Below are 20,363 nucleotides of genomic sequence, written 5' to 3'. Positions count from 1 at the left end.
CATCTTTCTAACCACGGGGACAGGAAGAGCCGTGTCCATCAGTAGCAACATTCCCGCTACAACTTCAGCAAAGGCAGTCAGGTTCCCTAGCACCTGGCTCACAGAAGTGCTCAGAGGGGACAAAACGTAGGTCAGATGACTTCAAGTTAGTTAAACACAGGTGACAAGCAGGGTCACAAAAGTACACAGCATGTATCAAGGCAAGGACCAGTATCTGATCATCTTGAGCCACAAGAGATGAAAGGAAAGGAGTAGAGAGGGATGATGAAAGACCAGGTAGAAACCACGGCTCAGTTGCTACCATCTCTCAGTGTTTTCCACCCAAGCTTCTGGAGGAAGGTGAACCAACTCAGCCAGCAACTGCATGCCTAAGGGCAATGTGAGGTGTCTGGGCAGAAGTGAACAACCAATACACCCAACCCAACCCAGATGCAGATACCTTCACCTCTGAAGGAAAAGCAGCACTTGGAGTGGAGCTTACTGGATTACACACCATAAGAGAGCCAATTACACAGACTAGTATGGAGGGGGAGGGGCTAGGTAGGCATACTTCCCTATGGAACTCAGGGAGAACCAGGGGAGCAAGTCACTCATCAACCCTGAACGGGAACTAACCAGTCACCAAGCACAGTCATCTTGAAGGTAACAGGATTTAGCTGGCAGTCATGGCACAGACTTGTAATCCTAGCACTCAGGAGAGACTGAGGCAAGAGGATCAAGAATTGGGAGGTTAGTATAGACTATATACTTTGCCTCGTGGCAAAGAGCCTCAAAGGCTGTGTGGGAATGCTTTGGGAGGTGGGGGGGGGGGGGATTCAGTCGCAGATACACATGGGAATACCAAGAGTAAGTACTGCTCTAAAACAACCACAAGTGGAGAGTAGAGGACGAAGAAAGGAGGAAGGAAGGAAAGAGAGGACAGGAGGGAGGAAAGAACAGTAACAACTACCCCCAAAATTCTCACTCAAGTTCTAAACAGGCCGTCATGAAACTTAACAGCCAAAGCGGATTCCAGCGTGTACAAATGCCAGAGAGGCGGAGGAGAGCTCTCTTCTTTTGGATTCTGGCAAATTTCCTTTCCTGAGTGGCAAGGCCCTCTCATGGTGCAGGACTATGTCTTAGTAATGCATTCTGAAAACTGGCGTTTGGTACATCCACAGCTAGCTGCATCGAGAGCTGTAGATGAGCTGGAACGCACGACAGGGCCAGGCCCATCAGCCCAATCCACAAGCCCTGCACTTGATCCTTCCCTATGAAGGCTCCAGTGCTTGTCTCCACCCTGCAGAAGTCACCACCTCCTCTCCCAGGCACCAGCATTCCAACACTTGACCTTGCCATCAACCCGTGAATCAAATGGCGTCTAATATTCACACATAGCTCATGAGCGTATGTTCATTGGATGGTTTGACCGTTCCACAGTGTAACACACCTTCAATGGAAACTGTGCTTGGAATGCGGAATCCTGACCTTTCCCCAGGCCAGTGATGCGTGCTACAGCCTTCTGTTAAGGTAGCAATGGGCCTCAGCTCCCTCCCAGGCAGCATCAGCTGCGACACTTGGCTTTTTGGAACACTGAATGGAACCATCAACTGGACTAGTTCTCAAATCCTACTTGGAATCAAATGACCCTAGAAGGGGCTCCTCACCACACCCCTTCCCTCAATACTGTGCTTCTGACTTACAGATACAAGCTGAGGTTGTGGAAATGCAACCCTAGATAAGTGGCTGTGTTGGCAATGCTTTGGGGGGAAGGGGAGGATCAAATCGCATATGTACATCAGAACACCAATCACATGTCTCCACCTCAGTGTGGGGAATCACAGGCCTGAACCGCCACGCCCACCTAGCATTGTATGTTAAGTCCTCAGAGTGGTTTCTGGAAAGAGGAAGGCTATAAATAAGTAAAATGGAAACCATTCAAGGTCTCTCTGGTAACCCTATAAAACATGCCTCAGTAAAGTCCCCAGGCAGACCTCAGGAACAAGACTGTCATGCTTCCTCTAGGAAGCTTTACTGGGAAGCCTAGCATTTTGATGGGGCGAGGCAGCAGGAAAAAGAAGGGAAGAGCCAATCACACAGAATAAGCAGGAAAAGTGAGCGTGCTCTCTCCCAGCAGAGACTCCACACCCTACTTCCAACAGAAAAAAGGGTGCACACCCTGAAACCATCTTGTTAAGGGCAGATCAAGGAATAAGTCAGAGACCTGGACTTGCTCCCCAATCCAGCCAAGCAGAAAGCCAGAATTCCAGTAAGTGGGTTACAAAACATCTGACTTTTTCTTTTTTGACATGGGGTCCCAATATCATAGCTTAGCCTGCGACTACATACACTTGAAAATGTGTTGATTGAAGGAAAAAGTATACACCATGCCAATGCACATGATACTGTGTGTTTGCATGTGTATTGCATATAATATACATATGCGGTATTATATAGAAAATCCTAGAACAAGCAAGACTAATCTTGTTGGGAAAACCAAGCTAAACCTACCAACCAAAAAAAAAAAAAAAAAAAAAAAAGTGATTGCCTGAGGTGGTAGAGGTCCAGACAAGGCCACCAGGGGACTTTCTGGATGGAGCAGCTAAGTTCTATTATCTTGATGGGGTCCAAGATGCAAGTGTACCTGTCAGAACTCATTGATGGCACACTGATGACCAACATAGGTCACGTGCCTGCTCTTTCTCAACCAATCCCCACTGCAGCCCATTAGTACTTCCTTTACATGACAGGAAGCTGAATTATTCTAGGTGAAGCTGAGCTCTGAAACGCATCCCAGTAATGTGGCCAAGACCAGGTTGGAGCAGAGGGCAGAGGTGGAGTGTACAGTGCTGGCAGGAGAGCCTAGGGTGGCTGAGCCGGGCTTGCTGTAGATTGACACTTGTAGCCAAAGGTAAAGAGTTACCCGGCTGATATTCCACAGAAACCTCAGCAGCTCGTTAGGTGAACCATTCACTCATCAGCCCAGGGCTTGTCCTGGGAACGCAGACCACTGCAACCACCAAGGACCAGCAGTACTCTATGATGAACAGACTTGACTGTCAGGGGCTCCCGCTTAAACCAGCAAATGCAGGCTGGAGAGATGGTTCAGTGGTTAAGAGCATTGATTGCTTTTCCAGAGGACCCAGGTTCAATTCCCAGCACCCACATGGCAGCTCACAACTGTCTGTAACTCCAGTTCCAGGAGACCCGACACCCTTGGCAAAACACCAATGCACTATAAAGAAAAAACCCACAATTAAAAAAAAAAACAAAAAAACAAAAGACCTCAAGTTTTGATGGCTCAACAAGTATTAACAGCCTGCCTTTAATCCCGGTGCTGGGAAGTGGGAGACAGAGATGGGATTCTCTAAGAGAATGTCTCTAAGAGACCTGGCTATCCAGCTGAATCGGTATGCTCTGGGTGGAAAGCAGTGGAGGAAGACACCCATGTGTACACGTGTACACACACACACACACACACACACACACACACACCACATAATACATGGAGTAAAAAAATACAAAAACTTGAGATCTCTTACCAGAAAAGGACCAGAATGCGAGGGTGGCAACACACAAGTTTCCACGTGGCTTTGAGTCTTGTTAAAGCCAGCCCATGGGGTCACCTGACTCTCCCATCCAAGCCTTGTCTGGGCAGTGCAGCCTTTTTGGCTCAACAGCTCTGGAAGAGCATAACTATTTCTGCCAGGGTCCCTTTGGAAGGATGCTGCTAAATAGCACGTGACTCTAACAAGGCTGCCATTAAATAAAGTGACTTCTCAATCTGAAGTTTCCTTTTCAGGGTAGGTCACATGCAGCGGTACTTACAAGCCTCTCTTAGTACCCAAGAGGCTTTTTAAAGTATTAAGTAGAGAAAATACACGTAACTCCCCAGTTAAAATAGAGTGCAGACACTCTAAAAGGTCGAGGCGGCATCCACTCCATTTTTATTGCCAGATGGCAGGACACTGTGATAAAAGCACATCCTCTGATAAAAGACTCAACTGCTGTGACCCTCAATGGAATCCTAGCTATCTCTCTCATCGGGGAAGATTCTGAAATCACCTGGTGGAGGCTCATCATTTTAGGGGAGGCATCCTGAAATTCTAGGGAAGAAATTGGCCTCCTGGTCTCAGGCCCTCTAACCCACAAGATGGTAAACAGATGTGTGTTAGACTCAGTCTCTTCCACACACAGAAGCCAAGCCAATAGACTCTTGGGGGAAGCTAGAGGACCTGGGAGGCAGAAGGAAATGGCCATCCACGCAGTGTGGTCCAGAGATGGCAGGGGAGCAGGGTAAGGAAGCTGAGACAGGAGGGTTACACACTTAGTTGAGACTCTGTCTCCAAATAGAAAGCAAAAGAAGTCTGGTGGAGCCAATTTGCCTGGCACACAAGAGATGCCCGAGGTTCATCCTCAGCACCATAAAACAAAGCTTAGGCCAGCATGACTTTAAACCACAAACAAGGAAAAATTGCTGCCGAGACATGGCACTGGATCTATTTATTTAATGACCATTTGATTCCAGAGATGTTAAAATGTTGTCAACCTGTAAAATACAAGTACTCTCACTGAAGACCTCCAATAAGGTTAGGAACACAAGGAACCCCCACTTCAGATAAAAACTGGGGCTCCCCAGGGTTAGGAGACCTGCCTGTCACTCCACTGGCAGACAGGGAGGGAGTTTCCAGCCAGCCTCTGAATCAGTGCCTGACGTGAGGCTAAGCTCCACACTGCTGCCTCCTGCCACACAAACTCCAAATGACCATGCCAAGCTCCAAGACCTCACACATCAGACTCCGCCACAATGGCAAACCAAGCATATTCTTATCAACTCTCGAATTTAAAAAAAAAGCCACTAAAACATGATTTTTCATCTGTAACACTTCAACAAAATTCCATGATATTCAAGTGAGAACGAATGATGTACAAAAATATCAAAAATAAGAATCCAATTTGGTAAACTGTTGAGTGTTATTTTCACATCCTAATGAATTTAGTTTCAATAAACACAAATCAAGCAGACACTCAAAATTCTAATGGTATGGTGCAAAATGAAACTCAGAATGCCAGCTCCAAAAAAAAAAAAAAAAAAAAAATGAACTCTTTTTTGCTGAGTATGGATGCCAATAAGAAAAAAATGTAAGGGATGACTCTGTTCAAAGGGTCTCCCTCGTGGTCTGTGTATGTGAACTGGGCTCTGAATGGTGGCTGAAGCAGGAAGGAGTTTGAGACACAGGACTAGGGAGATGGCTCAGTCATAGAGTGCTTGCCATGGGGATCTGAGTTCAGACGCCCTGGCAAAGACCTAAAAATGTAGATGTCTGTCCATAATCTTGGTATGGATGTGGGGGTGGGGTGCCCTCAAGGAGGGGATAGGGGAGAATAGGTGGATCCCAGGGCTCCAAGTTCAATATGGGACCCTGTCTCAGAAAAGGTGAAGAATGGATGTCTGATGTGTGCTTGCACATGAAACATCAGAGCCCCGAGACCCCTTACCCCTGCTAAGGCATATTCCGGTAACAGGTGTCTGGTATGTGTGTAACTGAGAATGCAGCAGGTGGGTCAGCACACATTATCAACACAGAGGGCATCCACCTCACTAAGACCATCAGCATCAAGTGAGGATTCCTGGGCAGCATCACGGTATTTGGAAGAACATGGAGGTGTTAAGATGAAGGCTAAGGTAGACCAAGACTACTCACCTTGCTGTATAATGCTACAATCTGTGTCAAGTCCCTCACTGCACTGAAAACACCCAAGTTCAAGTCCCGGAGTTGAACCAACTGACCACAAGTATGCAGTTAGCAGGCTGCATACAAAAAACCAGGAGCCAGGGACACACACTGAAACCCCAGCCATATGCTTTGCAGCCTAGTGGGATGCAGGCTGGAGGCTCCTTAAGCTGAGGCCCTCTCCCTGTGAACAGAGGCTTTGGTATGGAGATTGATCAGGACACATCTGAATATGACTGTACAACATCTGTCAATCAGTATGTGAACACCAGACCAATCTATTGAAATGACATTTTCAGCCTTGTAAATAATAAGGCAACAAATTCCTCCAGTTGTTTTTACAAAGAATCCTAAAGCCTAACCACTTCCCTAAGACAGAAGTATAGCATCTTTGCCCAACCTGGGGGCCTTGGGGACAAGGATGCTTCATTTCTGTGGATCCCACTGTATGGAAGGCAATACCCAAAAACTGTCCTTTTATGGCAAGCACACACCACGACATTTCCCAAGACTAGAGCTTATTCTGCATGAGGAGAAATCTGGAAGTCGCAGACACACGAAGAAATTCAAAGGTACGACCACATTCCATGAGAAACTAAAAACGACATTTCTAGGTAAGACTAGAAAGCCACATCAAAGCTGGGTCCTGGGTCCCCCTGCCATGGGAGAAAAAAAAAAAAATCAAGACTGTCCCAAGTACTCGATTAAATTCTGTGTGACTCTGAAAGAACGTAGCACTACTCCCAGTCAGTAATGCCATGTCCTTTCCAACTCATAAGCAGATGGGCCGAGACTCAGTGTCCTGTTCAAGAGCTCACAACAGAAACAGACTGAAACTCAAGTTGAGCCCACCTGTGATGCCCCAACCCAACTGGAGGAAATGAATGAAAATATCGGTGTGGACCACCTCACAGGGAATACGGGACCATCTGCTTCCCATGCCCCCGCCCCTCAAGACTGGCAGTCAGGGGTGTGGTTTCAACTGAGTCTGAGGTTGATCTGGGTAACCTCAGGCAGAAGCCACATGCTTCTAGACCTTCCACCTGCAGGAGCCCTCTGAGGATAAGCTTCCTGATAAGCTAGTACAATGTTCTCCGCACCCCAGCAACCAGGTCTGCAGGGGTTCAGTGTCAAGAACCAGTCAACTCACCCTCCAGTTTTCCCTACCCTCATTCACTCCCTACCCAAGAACACTACCTCCTGGGCCTCCAACTTTTGTGGACCAAGAATGAGTTCCTGGAGAAAGTGGCCCTTTTGCTATGAAAATGCACATGACCCTTCCCCCACCCATCTCCCTTTATGGGGTTCATCCCCCTCCACCTAGGATGGAGCATTGGACGTCCCCAGGGTGCTCGCCCAACCTGAGTTCAGCACTAAAACTGTTTCCTAGGCAACAGCTGCTTTTTCTTTTCAGCTTCACGGGGACCAGTCCCTGCTCCCAGATCTTCACAATGGTTTGAGATTCACGGGCAAAAGCGCTGGCTGGGTTGTCATCAACTACCTCACAGCAGCCTCATTTATAAGTATTTCCCTGTTGAGGGGTAGGGGTGGGCTAACATAATGGCAAAGCTATGTAAGACGCCCCTCATCCTGTTAATGGGAAGCCAGGTATCCCTTTTCAAGGTAAAGTGGAGGGGTTTCATGGTATCGCCCTCCTGTGTAGCCCACACCAAGGGAGATTACATACCCTCGCTCAGGTAGCGTGTGAAGAGTTGAAGTTCTCACAGCAGCCCTTAGCCACTGTGTTCAGACTCTGCTGAGCCTGGGAGGCAGGTAATTTGGGTTTCTCTGTGACGGTACCTTCCGCCTCAGGTGAAACTCAGAGTTTGCTGGTGGGACAACGTTATAGTTGTGCTGGAGGTCCATTAGAATCACCTGAAACTTTAAAACTAGCCAAGGCAGGTCTCTCCCTAGGCCACTAACAGTCTGAGAGGATGGGGCTTTGAACTTTCCCAGATGATTCTCAGGTCCACACAGGGATGAGGATTCGGAGTATGGAGTATGAGGCAGCCCGGGCAGAAGACCAAAAGAAAGGGGCTGTGGCCTAGCCCCTACCCTTGCAGCCCATGACCTCAAGGCGTATGTGTGTGTGTGTGTGTGTGTGTGTGTGTGTGTGTGTGTGTGTGAGACACCTCCCCCCAGGACTCCCAAGTTCCTACTGCTGGGTTTTGATTGTCCACTGCCCTCTGGGAGGGTGATGGGATCCTTTCCAGCAGGGCTGGCTCAGTCAGACTTGTTCAGGCCACACTGTGCTGCCCCCTCCCCATGACTCAACAAAAGGTGAGTGAAGATCCACCTCTCTAATGCAGGCGAGAAGGATAAGAAATGAAGCCCACAAGCCTGTTCTTGTGGGCATTGTGCCTTTAACACCTCCAAGCCTCCCACTTAAGACTGACCTGCTCCAAAACAAACTCCTGCAGGGAATGCATTCGCTTGGCCTCACTGCATATTCTACATGCCAGGGCTTGAGGAACTTGAACCCATCGGTGTTACAAGATGTCATCCAGAACACTATTAAACCCCCTCCCCCAGCAACATGTAGGAGCAAAGACAGAGAGCATGTATCCTCCCAGAATGGTAACCAGAAGCTTTCCTACTACAGGTGTAGCCTATGGTCTGGTAAGAGCCAGGTGACTTCAAATGGACCCTGAGCAGGCAGAGGGGAAGGTCAATCCCTTAGCTTGACATTACCACCAGGAAGAGAACTGTCTATTTATTATAGTCTCATGTATTTATTTATTATAATCTGCATATTCTTTTATTTAAAAATCTACATTTTTCCAGCTGGGGCTTCACACACTGGTCACCAAAACCATGATTCACCGAAATGTAAGGGAAACCTAGCAATTCTGAAAATCGGTACAAGGTGAGTTTTCACAGTGTATGTACTAAAACAAGCACAGAGCCTCGAGTCCCTTGGCCTGGTGTGGCCCGGTGACTACAGAGAGCGGCTATTCTCAGGACCAACACCCCATCGGGCCCTTGCCACTCTGGCCCGCCCCAGTTAGCTGCAGCCGGTTCTCTTCACGGATGGGGAACTGTACATTCCAACATCAAGGATCAGACTTTATCTTCTAAATGCACAATGTGCTCGGGCCAAAAACAAAACAAAAGGCCTTTCCAGGATGCTTTCCAAATTCCTGAAACACACTGGGTGGAAAAATGGAGCCCGTTTCCTCTTATTTTTTAATCTCACACTGGCTGTGTTTATAATAAAATAGAATAACTTATTTATTTGCTTACCTTACTTGGAAAGACAATAAATTGGAAGGGCTTCATAAATCTCACAGGGAATTCCTTTAAACAAGGTTCGTTGTCAGCAAAACTCTGTAAATAACCCCCGGCAGCCTTGAGCAGTCACCTCCAGCAGACCCTCTTGTTCCTCCTGCCTTCGTACTGAACTACTTGCAAACAAATCAAACTGAGAAGCGTACTTGCTTTCTTCTTACTCCGGTAATGTATAACCGGAGTACAGCAGAGGTCTTGAGGCAAGGTTGTGATGGGTCTGATGAGAATGACCTTCCAAGTTCAGAACCCATCAAGATGGACAGTCTCACACCAGGACTTCAAGGACTGTGCTAAAAATAAGTTGAAATAAGAGGCAAAAGGAAGCTGGGTGGATAATCAAACTGCACCCTAGAAAGAGCTGCAGTAATCAATTTACATATCACACAAAAGGGTAATTACCATGACTAAAGGGGACAGTCCTCCAAGCCAAAAGGTTACAAAGAAATGCAGCCCAGCTAACCGCTATCCAGAAAAGTGACTAAACATGGATTTTCAGCAAGGCACAGACTTAAAACTGCTACATACCTTCACCTCAAGACTTTGACTTGGGTGTGAGATACACCGCTTCAGAAAGCAAAAGGTACGTCTGTTGACATCTCTTCCTTCATGCTTAGCTGAACAAAGTGGATCTGAAGTTCTGCTGAGGTTCCTATATAGCACCAAAAGACCCAGTATGATCTCTGTATGGCTAACCGTGCTTCACTGGTGCCTGCTGGGTAATAGAGCCCAGTCTGTGGGGTATGACATTTATATGATGAGCATCACCAGTCTGAAAATGCTTCAAAATCGTTTTGAGTGCTGGCACAGCCCAGGTAAAAAGTTCTATGGGCCAAGCTGCTAACACTGTGAAAGGCTAACCACTTACTTACATCTGTGTATCAGGGAAAGGTAAACCATTAATCAGCTCTGCACTTAGACTCAGGACCTCATTATGTATATGCAAAAGATCTCGTGGGGAGAGGGGCTGGAGAATTGGCTCAGTGGTTAAGAGCACTCACTGGCTGCTCTTCCATAGGACCTGGGTTCAGTTCCCAGTTCCATATGGTGGCTCACAACTATCCCCAGTTCCAGGAGATCCCACACGCTCTTCTGACCTTCATAGGAACTTCATGCATGTGGTGCACATACATACATAAAGGCAGGCAGGCAAATATTTGTGTGCATAAAGTAAATTTTTTTTTATTTTTTATTTTTATTTTAATATTGTTTGAGCCTTTATAACGGCTTGTCTCATGAGGAAGAGAACACCGGAATAGGTTAGACTTTCTTGCTATAGCAATCTTTTTTTTTTCTCCCCTTTTTTTTGGTTTTTCAAGACAGGGTTTCTCTGCAGCTCTAGCTGTCCTGGAACTAGCTCTGTAGACCAGGCTGGCCTTGAACTCAATATATGTATATATGGTACGTATATATGTGTATATATATTCATTCTATCGGTTCTGTTCCTCCAGAGATCCCTGATTAATATATACACCTTCCATCAGCCAGGCAGTGGTGGTGCATGCCTTTAATCCCAGAACTTGGGAGGCAGAGGCAGGCGGATCTCTTTGAGTTAGATAGAGGCCAGACTGATCCACAAAGTGAGTTCTAGGACAGAGAAACCGGGGGGGGGGGGGGGGGGGGGGGGGGGGGGTGTGGGGTGTGGGGACGGACACATCATTATGTATAGGCGTAGTTTAAAAATTCCAAAATCAAATGTAACACTCCTAGTCCCAAGCATTTCAGATAAAGGGCACTCAACCCGTGACTATGAGGGACCCACGAGATATATTTCCACCTCCTCCCTCGAAGGAACCTCATTTATAAACAGTAAGTGGTGTTGTTTCTTAAGGTACATCTAAGGAGAGGCCTTTCTGAAGAGGCTCCTCTCAAAGATTCCATCACCTAACACACCCTTGGTTTTCTCCACTGCAGACACACTGGGTGGGAACTTTCAAACTCTAAGTCCAGATCAAGCGCTGGGCTTCCCTAATCAGCTGGCAAGCTGTCTGCCCTTCTCCAAGAAGCCAGCTGGGGTTTCCCAATCCACAAGAAACATGCCAGCCCACAGGTGGAGAGAGGGCAGCCTGTGCCCCCGTCACCACCGGGCCCTGTGGCTGCTGAGCCCTGCGGCTTTGCTGTGCCCACCAGCCTTGTCTTTCACAGAAGGATTCTGGCTGAGGAGGTTTGTGGGCTGCTTCCTGTTGGGGATGACGGCTCTTAATAAGTTTGCCAATGTTCTTCATGCCAGCCGAGCACTTTCCTCCTTATGCTTAAAGAGCCTATTTAAGGTATAATTAAAAAAAAATGCATACACCTGTGAACCCTTTGCCACAACTATGGTGATAAACATATCCCCCCCCTCAAACTCCCAACTGCTGCCCCTGTGTTCGATTGAAATCCAGTATTCAACTTGCCCCGTAAGAAAATCTCAACATTTAGGCTGTCCAAGGATGGAGGAGAGAACTGCCATGGGATGGGGGTGGGGGTGGGGGTGGGCATGCGGCCCGACAACAGAGTTGATTTCTCCACTCTGTAGGCCCTCTCATACCAACACCTGTGAGGAAGCCGACTTCTGCTGAGTAGAGCACTTCCATATTAACAGACCTTGCCCCATGCACGGCCCTGGAGTCTTTGAGGTATGTGCCCTATCCACTTTTTAGCTCCTCATCCAGACTCCCCTTCAGCTTACACTTTCAAGGCTCCCAACCCAGAATTCTGTAGGCCACTGCCTGTGTCTCCACACCTCCTCAGATGACCACCCCAAAGAACCCAAGGCCACACACGCATTAGTCTAAGGCAGGAGTCCAGGTCACTTCTGGTCTCGGCTCCCACATCTAAGGGTTTTCCCAGGCAACACTGGGTCAGTGAGGGGCAGCCACCCAGCCCTGGACTGGTATAATTAATGTTAAGAGCAGAAATGATCACAAGCCTTAAAAAGATGGTTCCAGCCAGGCGGTGGTGGCAGCAAACACCTTTAGAGCACTTGGGAGGCAATGGCAGGCGGATCTCTGAGTTCAAGTCCAGCCTGGTCTACAAAGTGAGTTTCCAGACAGCCAGGGCTATACACAGAGAAATCCTGTCTGAAAAGAAAAAAAAAAAAAAAAAGATAGGTCCAGAAATAGCCAGCAGTGATTCCTCACATAATCATCTTAAAAATCTGTAGCCAGACAGGGATGGTAGGCAGATCTCAGAGTTCAAGGCCAGCCTGGTTCCAAGACAGTCAGAACTACACAGAGAAACCCTGTCTTGAAACACACACACACACACACACACACACACACACACACACACAGAGAGAGAGAGAGAGAGAGAGAGAGAGAGAGAGAGAGAGAGAGAAAATAAAGACACCCAGAGATGTTTTCCAAACAGATAGATGGAAGTAAGAGGATATATTACTACAAAGAAAGCAAATGGTTTTCTACTCACATCCCAGAGCGCAACAGAGCAAGTGACCTAGTGTCTCACTATGCTGGCTTCCTCCAGCAGCTGCATCAAGAGCACAGGCTCCTTTCTCCTCCTTAAAAAACGGCCCCGTATATCCACAGGGACCAGAGATGTAGGGGCGTAGGACTGGACACCGAGGACTCAAACTCAGGCACTCCATACTCCACTACCTGCAAAGGATCCATGTGGCTGACCTTCCCCACCTGGGAACTGCTCCAGTTCTCTGGGCTATTCACAAACCACACTCCTTGACCACAGGAAGCCGGCTGGCTCAGCTGGCCTCTACCTTCAATAAACAAATCATGACCCATGAGCCACCCAGGGAGTCCCGGGAACACAAGCAGCCCCAGAGCTGTGAGCGGCACACCACCCAGCTATCTCCCAAACCAAGAAAGAATGAAGAAAAAAAGGAGAGAGGACGAAGCAGACAGTGTCCCTCCAGACCTGGAGCCACGGCAGGCAGTACAGACACGTGTTCCCAGGCCCTTCCAAGAGGGGCTGATGGGACACTGCGGAGAAGCTGTGGAAAGGCAGTGAGCAGCTGTTTTGTGTCCCCAGGGAGCCCAAGGATCATGGCATGGCCTTAGATGCACCGGGCCCTCAAGTGTGAGAGCCCAGAACTGCTCGTCTGAGATGGGAGGGTACTTTGAGGTGACAGGTGGCTTAATGTGGCACACAAGACTTGGGTTTCAGTGACTGGCTTTTAATGCTAGCTGTCTAGTATGAGCCAAAGTCTGTCCTTAAGTCTTAGGCATGCCTGGCATGGCACCAGTAGGAGGTCACCCAGGCGTGCCCATCTGCTGTGCCTGGGCTATCCTTGTGGGCATGCACGCTCCTTAGTCATTTACGAAGGACCCAGAAACTCCCAGCCTCTTGCATGAACATCTACCAACTTCTATTAACTTCCTAAGTCTTTCTACTAACAAAAAGAAGCGACTTGGCTCAGCAAGACAGCTCAATAGGTAAGACTTGCTTGCAGCCCAGCCAGACTACCTTAGTTCAATCCCAGAACGCAGATGGTGGAAGGCAAGAACTGAGTCCTGAAAGTTGTCTTCTCACCTCCGCATGCCTGCAGGGAGACATACAGGGAAGCAGAATATTTTCCAAAGCACAGCACTGTTCTGCAACCAAGTGATATTTATCTCATTTTGCAAAGTTTGCAGAATTCCACACTACAAGCGAGTTCTACTGTCTACAAGTATATCTACACGACATTGTAGGGAGTTGGCACCTTTTCTAAAATAAAAAAATTTTTTAAAAAATGAGTAATAGCAATGACTTTGTAGGATAAACTGCAAAGCTCATTAACTCAGCAGTGGCCTTGAAGTCTGGCCCTACAACCATCTACCCCCAGCTCCCTGGAAAGAACTGAAGGGGAGCCCAACCGCAGAAGCAGACGTTTGGAAAACACTTGTAGATTCTTTGTAGACTCACAGTAATGCTACAAACAACATTGTGAGGGAAAATCTTTTGGCTACCTCTGGAAATTTCATGGCCAGGGAAATGTGGAAGGAATTCCCCTCCAGTCACTTTCCTGATCAGCTTAAACCTCATCACAGCTCTTACCCATCACAGCTGGTGCATTACATACATCCCCCCTCTGTATAGCCTCAAACCCAGTAGTGCCTATTTAAGCAGGAAGGTACAGTCCCACTCTCTTGGCTGGTCCAAGTTGCTGGAGGAACTTCGTACCCCAAAAAAGGGACCTGTACTTGTCTGTGATTGACATCAGGACCCCCAGTAAACTTCCACTCCAGAATCCAACTCTGTCCCTTCCGTGGACATCTAGAAAAAGCATGCGTAAGGCAAACCAGCAGCAACCCGAGTTACCTGAGGGGAGGTTCTCAAAGGTCAGCCCTCTCTTGGCAGGACATAATGGGACCATGGATGAGCTTGGGCTTCATTAAGATTAAGGTTCAACCACGACTTAGCCATGCTCTGAATCACATGACCACACACCACACTTCTCTCTGCTCTCAAGGTCCTCATCTATGACACAACAGCACACCTCTCTCTGCTCTCAAGGTCCTCATCTATGACACAACAGCACACCTCTCTCTGCTCTCAAGGTCCTCATCTATGACACAGGGGGTAGCTCAAAAGTCCCAGAACAGCACCTAGCACACAGCAGTCCTCTTTTAGAAGACATTACAGTCAGTACCCAATGACCACAGACCTGACCAATGTACACAAGTCAGCACCACCTGGCAACTAGAATACACTACAATCCTGTGCCACACAATCGAACATGGCCAAAGAGCTCCATGGATGCTCTGCACCTGAGGTCGGTACCAATGGCCCCTGGGATTGATTCCACATGCCTCATACTGCTATTCCACTCGTAAGCAGGAAGACACCTTACGCACGACGAATTAAAAGACAAGTTTCACCTTCTCTGCCCACCCCACAACTACTGCCTGTGCATCCCAGCGCTCTTCCCGTCTGCCCTACAGCAAGCTTCACACCAGTGTTTACAGCTCTTCCGCGTTAGATTCAAACTGCAAGTGAGCCCACTGATTCATTTTCCCAGGCACAGCAATGGCTTTTATATGAAATAACTTCAGCTGAGTTTGGTAGCACACACCTTTAATCCCAGCACTCAGGAGGCAGAGGCAGAGGCAGACTCTGTAGCCCAGGCTGTCTGTCATATTTGCTATGTAGCTGAAACTGATCCATCTGCCCCCATCTCCCAAGTGCTAGAATTACAAGCATGTGCCAACCTTCCTAGTGTTTATGTGGTACAGGGGATCGAACTCAGAGCTTCACACATGCTAAGGAAGCATTTTTATCAATTGAGCTACATTCTTAGGCCCTGGACACAATAATCTCTCAGCAGCCCACCATCATCTTCAAATGATGTCAAACTCACAGTCCCAGACTCCCAGACATCCCTTCTCTCCAGACTCATCTCTCCCAATGTTCCTTACTCCAGAGAGAAAGAAGGAACACTCACTCCACACCCTGCATAATACCAGAATGCCAGGGAGGTGGAGTCTTCGGCCCAGCGTCCCCAGCAAGTACCTGGAGCACATACCTGGAGATGATATACCTCACCACAATACTGCAGAAGACAACCAAGTATGTCCTTTTCTTCCAGTGGGCCCACCCACTACAGCTCTGGGCCTGGGGATGACCCAACCTCTTGTCCCAATTCCAGCTGCCCATTAAGCTCCAGGCCCCCCTCGAACTACAGCACACAGTAGGAGCTCTATCTGATCAGGTCAGATAGGCATTTATTTTCTAAAGTAGTACCCTTATGTGACACCCCCCACACTGGACATCTATTTTCGTATGATTTACTAAATTATAAATCTTTTCCAAATCACTTACAGATAGTTCCTCCAGCGATGTCTGTTTAAATGGGAAGCGTACTAAACATAATTAGACTGTCTAAAACTCCAATATTGCTTATGGGAGAACCTCGGCTCATGCATCAGCTTTATTCTGTACTTAGTCTCTATTAAGTTGTCTGTATGAGAGCAGATAGGTGTGCTAGACTTCATAAACACCATAAATCACAAAGTCATTGTTTTGGTAGAACAAAAGCAGCCCCCAAAAGAAGCTGGCTGGCCCCAAAGATTCCATTTTCCATATATTCAAGCAGGCTAGCCTCTTGCTTTTTCTTCAGGTGGCCCTAGTGTACCCAAGCTTCAGTGAGCCAGGCCACAAGAGTTCAGGTCATGGCTACAAGGGCTCTCGCAGTCACAGCTGCATGATGCTCCAAAAGCACCCCAGAAAGCAGCTACCCACACTACCAGTGAGGCTTTTCTGTCTAAGGTCCCAGTTACCAATCTTGTACTCAAGCAAACTGAGGTCCCTTACGCTGTCCCTCATCTGAAGAGACCTAAGAACGTTCTCAAAGTTAAGTCCATTTCCCCTGTGAACTCAGGAAATTACCACTAGAGGATTGAGACTCAACTGGATAAACTCACACATATACACCCACACACAGACATGTACACACACAAATAGTCTTCAAATTTGCACTTACCCATTCCTAGACTCATATTATTTAAGAACCCGGCCATTCTTTATATAGCTTGGCACTAGCAGAGAACCCCACCTCAGGGTCTCACTCTTCAGAACTGTGAGGTGATCGCTCCACACAGCTTTGACAGGGTGAAAGTGGGAAATAACCACTGTCCCTTACTGCATCACACAGGGTTGTTAGTAAAAAAATAAGCCAATGGGTGACAAGGCATTTGTATAAATGAGGTAGGAGCCAGAGAGGTGACTCAGCAGTTAAGAACATCAGCTGCTCTTCCAGAGGACCTGGGTTCAACTCCCAGCACTCATATGGTGGTTCATAACCATCTAACTCCAGTTCTAGTGGATCTAACAGGCATGCACATGGTGCACACACATGCAGGCAGGCAAAACATTCATTCACATAAAGTAGAATAAATCAATCTTTAAAAAAAAAAAGAAGAAGAAGAAGAAGCCAGGCAATGATGGCTCACGCCTTTAATCCCAGCACTTGGGAGGCAGAGCCAGGTGGATCTCTGTGAGTTCGAGGCCAGCCTGGGCTACAAAGTGAGTTATAGGAAAAGGCGCAAAAGCTACACAGAGAAACACCACAAAAAAAAAAAAAAAAAAAAAAAAAAAAAAAAAAAAAAAAAAAAAAAAAAAAAAACCAACCAAACAAACACAAAAAATAAAAAAGAAAGAAAGAAAAGAAAACGAGCTAGGCAGCTGGGTGTAGTGAGATGTTGTAATCCCAGCATTTGGGATCTGTTTAAGGCCAACCTCAGTTAAATATTGAATTAAAAGACCAGCTTGGACTACATAAGACCTTATTGGAAAGAAGGAAGGAAGAAAGGAAGGAATCAATCAATCAATCTACCAACCAGCCTTGGAAACACTAATGATAAACAAAGCTGCATCAGGTGATCATCCAAAAGCCCCAGCAGTTAACGCTCAAATAAAACAGGAGGGTAATTTGACCATCTCATGAAAAAAATAAAAAGGATTGTCCACAAATGCATTCAATGTCATTTCTTTTTTTTTTCTTTTTCTTTTTGGAGATGGGATTTCTCTGTATAGCCCAGGCTGGCCTCAAACACAAGAGATCTGCCTGCCTCTGCCTCCCATGTGGGGATGTCATTTCTAAAACAGAAGGTATTGTTCCTAAATCTGCGTAGTGCCTAGCATTATTACCAAACAACGCTGTCTGCATGGGTAAAGGTGGATTTGGTCTGTTGGGAGAGGCAGAAGTGTCTATAATCTACGCATGTTAATGCTCCTATCAGCTAGTATTAAGCATATCAACTTCCACACAGAACAAGGTGGCTCTTATCTCTAATCCCAGGGCAGGACATTCAGGCAGGAGGACTGCCACCAATTCCAGGCCAGTCTGGGCTAGCGAGTAAGACCCCGTGTCTCAAAACCAACAAGCTGACTTCATGCATCCATCTCTGACAGGCGATGTTCATGGTGCACTTCACCAAGCCAAGTCTTAAAAAGTTCCTTTCCTTCTGGCATGCTAAGACACGACTCTCGGTGCAGGCTCATCTGAGTAAACACTGCTGCGCACAGACACAGTTCAATGTCAAGTCCATCTGCACATGGAACCAGCCCCAAGAGTAACAGACACACACACGGGGAAACTTCCTCCCAGGTTCCTAGGAATGTCTGGTGATGTTCTAGAGGCTTTTAAAGAGAAGACAGAAAGGCACAAATACATGCTTCAAACTCCAAATGTCTTCATTCAATCTGGGGGTTATTCAAGCTATATATAACCTTCTTTCAACCACGTTTGCATGCCAAATGTTCAATAACCAGACTCAAGTGTGTGGGTGTAGCGCTGGGGGAGTGGTTTGTGTTTAAAGAAAGACAGACTGTGTGTGGTTGGCAGGTTCTGAGCTGACTACAGGGAGAACCACCTGGAGGAGTTGGCTAAAAATACAGATGTTGGGGGTTGTCCAACACGATGGCGTGCAGGGCCCAGGAGACGGACTCCTAGAAGGGGTGCCCCGGGGATCCCCCTGCTCTGGCAGCCAGCCTCTCTGGAACCACCCAGCCATCAGGTCCTCCCTGGGGACTGTGGGAAGTCACTCATGTGAAAACCACCAAACCCACAGCCCGTTTCTTAACCCAACATGCATGGGTTAACCTGGAGAGTAAGGGCTCCTTGGTTAAAGGATCCTGGCACTCCCCCCAGAGGACCTCTCTGTGCTCCTGGGAGGCCCCTAACTCCACCCCCATGCCAGTCGGCAATGCAGAGGGAGCAGGGAGCTAGAATACTACATGCAACACAAGGTAGGTGAAGACAACTTCTTCTTCTGAGCTCTATTAATGCTGCTCTAACTTTGATGTTCCTCCCCCTGGGGCTACTACCAAAACCACAGAGGCAATAGAACCAACTATGCAAATGCCACAGGCATCAGCATCATATGGACTTACCCATCCCCTCTCATAATCTGGTGGAGGACCTTCAGATTCTCACAAATGGCCTACTATGTATATAAACACACACACACACACACACACACACACACACACACACACACCCTTGCACTGCAGACCCGTTTTTCCAAGGGCATCTTCAAGGACCATCTCAAAATTAAATTTTCAATGGCATGAATTGAGCAAAGAAATTGCTGGTCCATGAAACGACCAGGCCTCCTCGGAGGTAACAAACAGTGTCTTCCACACTGGCACATGTGCACAGCCTTACTACTCACACCTGGAACTTGATGGGTAGCACAGAGGAGTGGCACTGCCTAGAGAGAGCAGCTCATGCTGAAACTGGAATCAGCCTTGTGAACTTGGCGTTTGGGAAGCTGAGGCAGATAGGTCAAGAGTTCAAGGCCAGACTGGGCTATGCAGCAAGAGTCTGTCTTAAAAAAAACAACAGCAACAAAAAACCCCAAATAAACAAAACACAAAAAGGGGGGAGGGTTAAAATTGGAATCTCAAAGGCACATCCATGATCAGCCTGGCTCATAACGGGTGCTTTCTCAATATCTGATAGTGGATGGATATATTGGAGACCGTGTCCAGGGTTGGAAGGGCCTGGATCAGAAACCTGCCTAGACACGCAAAACCACTACCCCACTGAATCTGACCCAGGCACCAAAGCTGTTCTTACCAACCAAGAACTCACTACCACGTACCAAGCAGATGACACACACAAGATTCCATGAGCACAGATCCTCCTGCCTGGGGACCAGGGAAATGAACTAAGAAAGGCTAAGAAATAAGAAAGGCCAGTCCGTCACAAGGGAAGGGGCAGGGGAAGACTCTGGGAGTGTTGTCTTCCTGCCCATGCCATGGCTTCCTGCTCTGTGCAGTGGGAGCTAGGCTCCTAGGGGAGACAACCAAACCCTGGGCCATTTTTCTCAGAAGGTTCCACCTGTCTCAAGCTGCTGGACCAGGCGAGGTCCCCGTGTTGACTGCCCACCAGGCAGGAGAGCCAATTTATTTTCCTTTCATGGAAAAGGAATAGGTCTCCAATAACACATGAATATTTTACTAGGCTTCTTGGACTTAACGCATGTACAGTAATGGGCCCCTGTCTAAAAACAGCATCTTGAAAGTTTCTTTAGTTCATTCACTTTGGCCCCAGGAACCAATGAGAAGCAAACCAAACCCAGTGCCTTTCCCTAGGCTGGTCACTACATATTCCAAATATCCTTTATAATGCCCCCAGTCAGTCCTGAGCCCATGGATTCTCTCTGCTGTTCCAGACCCTTTAACTCTCTGGATGCCTGATGGGGACCCTTCAACATCCACCCAGTTTGAAGGGCACAATGGGCTTCCTTAGTACAAGAACGGCAGATTTACTTCACTTTACACTATTTATTTATTTTTTAATTTATCAAACCAACGTGTCAGTCTGTTCTGAGCACTTATAAACATTACCTCGTGGGATCTTTTAACATACCTCTAAGTCTACATACTCAGAAACTGAAGCCCTTGAAAAGAGCTTAGCAAATG

At 47.4% G+C, this 20,363-nt stretch overlaps 1 protein-coding gene and 1 non-coding gene across 4 annotated transcripts in view; both read right to left on the bottom strand.

Annotated features, from left to right (window-relative positions):
• Positions 1-20,363, bottom strand: part of Ctbp2 (C-terminal binding protein 2) — a 139,454-nt gene that overhangs the window by 106,882 nt on the left and 12,209 nt on the right. For 2 of the 3 annotated variants that reach the window (XM_059265264.1, XM_059265303.1), the window contains exon 1: positions 14,256-14,384. The exons of the other annotated variant lie outside the window; for it this stretch is intronic. The gene's annotated coding sequence lies outside the window, so the exon portion shown is untranslated. Of the gene's footprint in view, positions 1-14,255; positions 14,385-20,363 lie in introns of those variants that run through there. 3 annotated transcript variants of the gene reach the window in all.
• LOC131903210 (small nucleolar RNA SNORA28) lies at positions 10,205-10,330 on the bottom strand. Its single transcript, XR_009377455.1, has one exon. It is a non-coding gene; the product is annotated as a small nucleolar RNA SNORA28 (small nucleolar RNA).

This window comes from Peromyscus eremicus, chromosome 1 (genome assembly GCF_949786415.1).
Source record: "Peromyscus eremicus chromosome 1, PerEre_H2_v1, whole genome shotgun sequence".
NCBI lineage: Eukaryota > Metazoa > Chordata > Mammalia > Rodentia > Cricetidae > Peromyscus > Peromyscus eremicus.
This window is presented reverse-complemented; position numbering and strand designations above follow the sequence as displayed.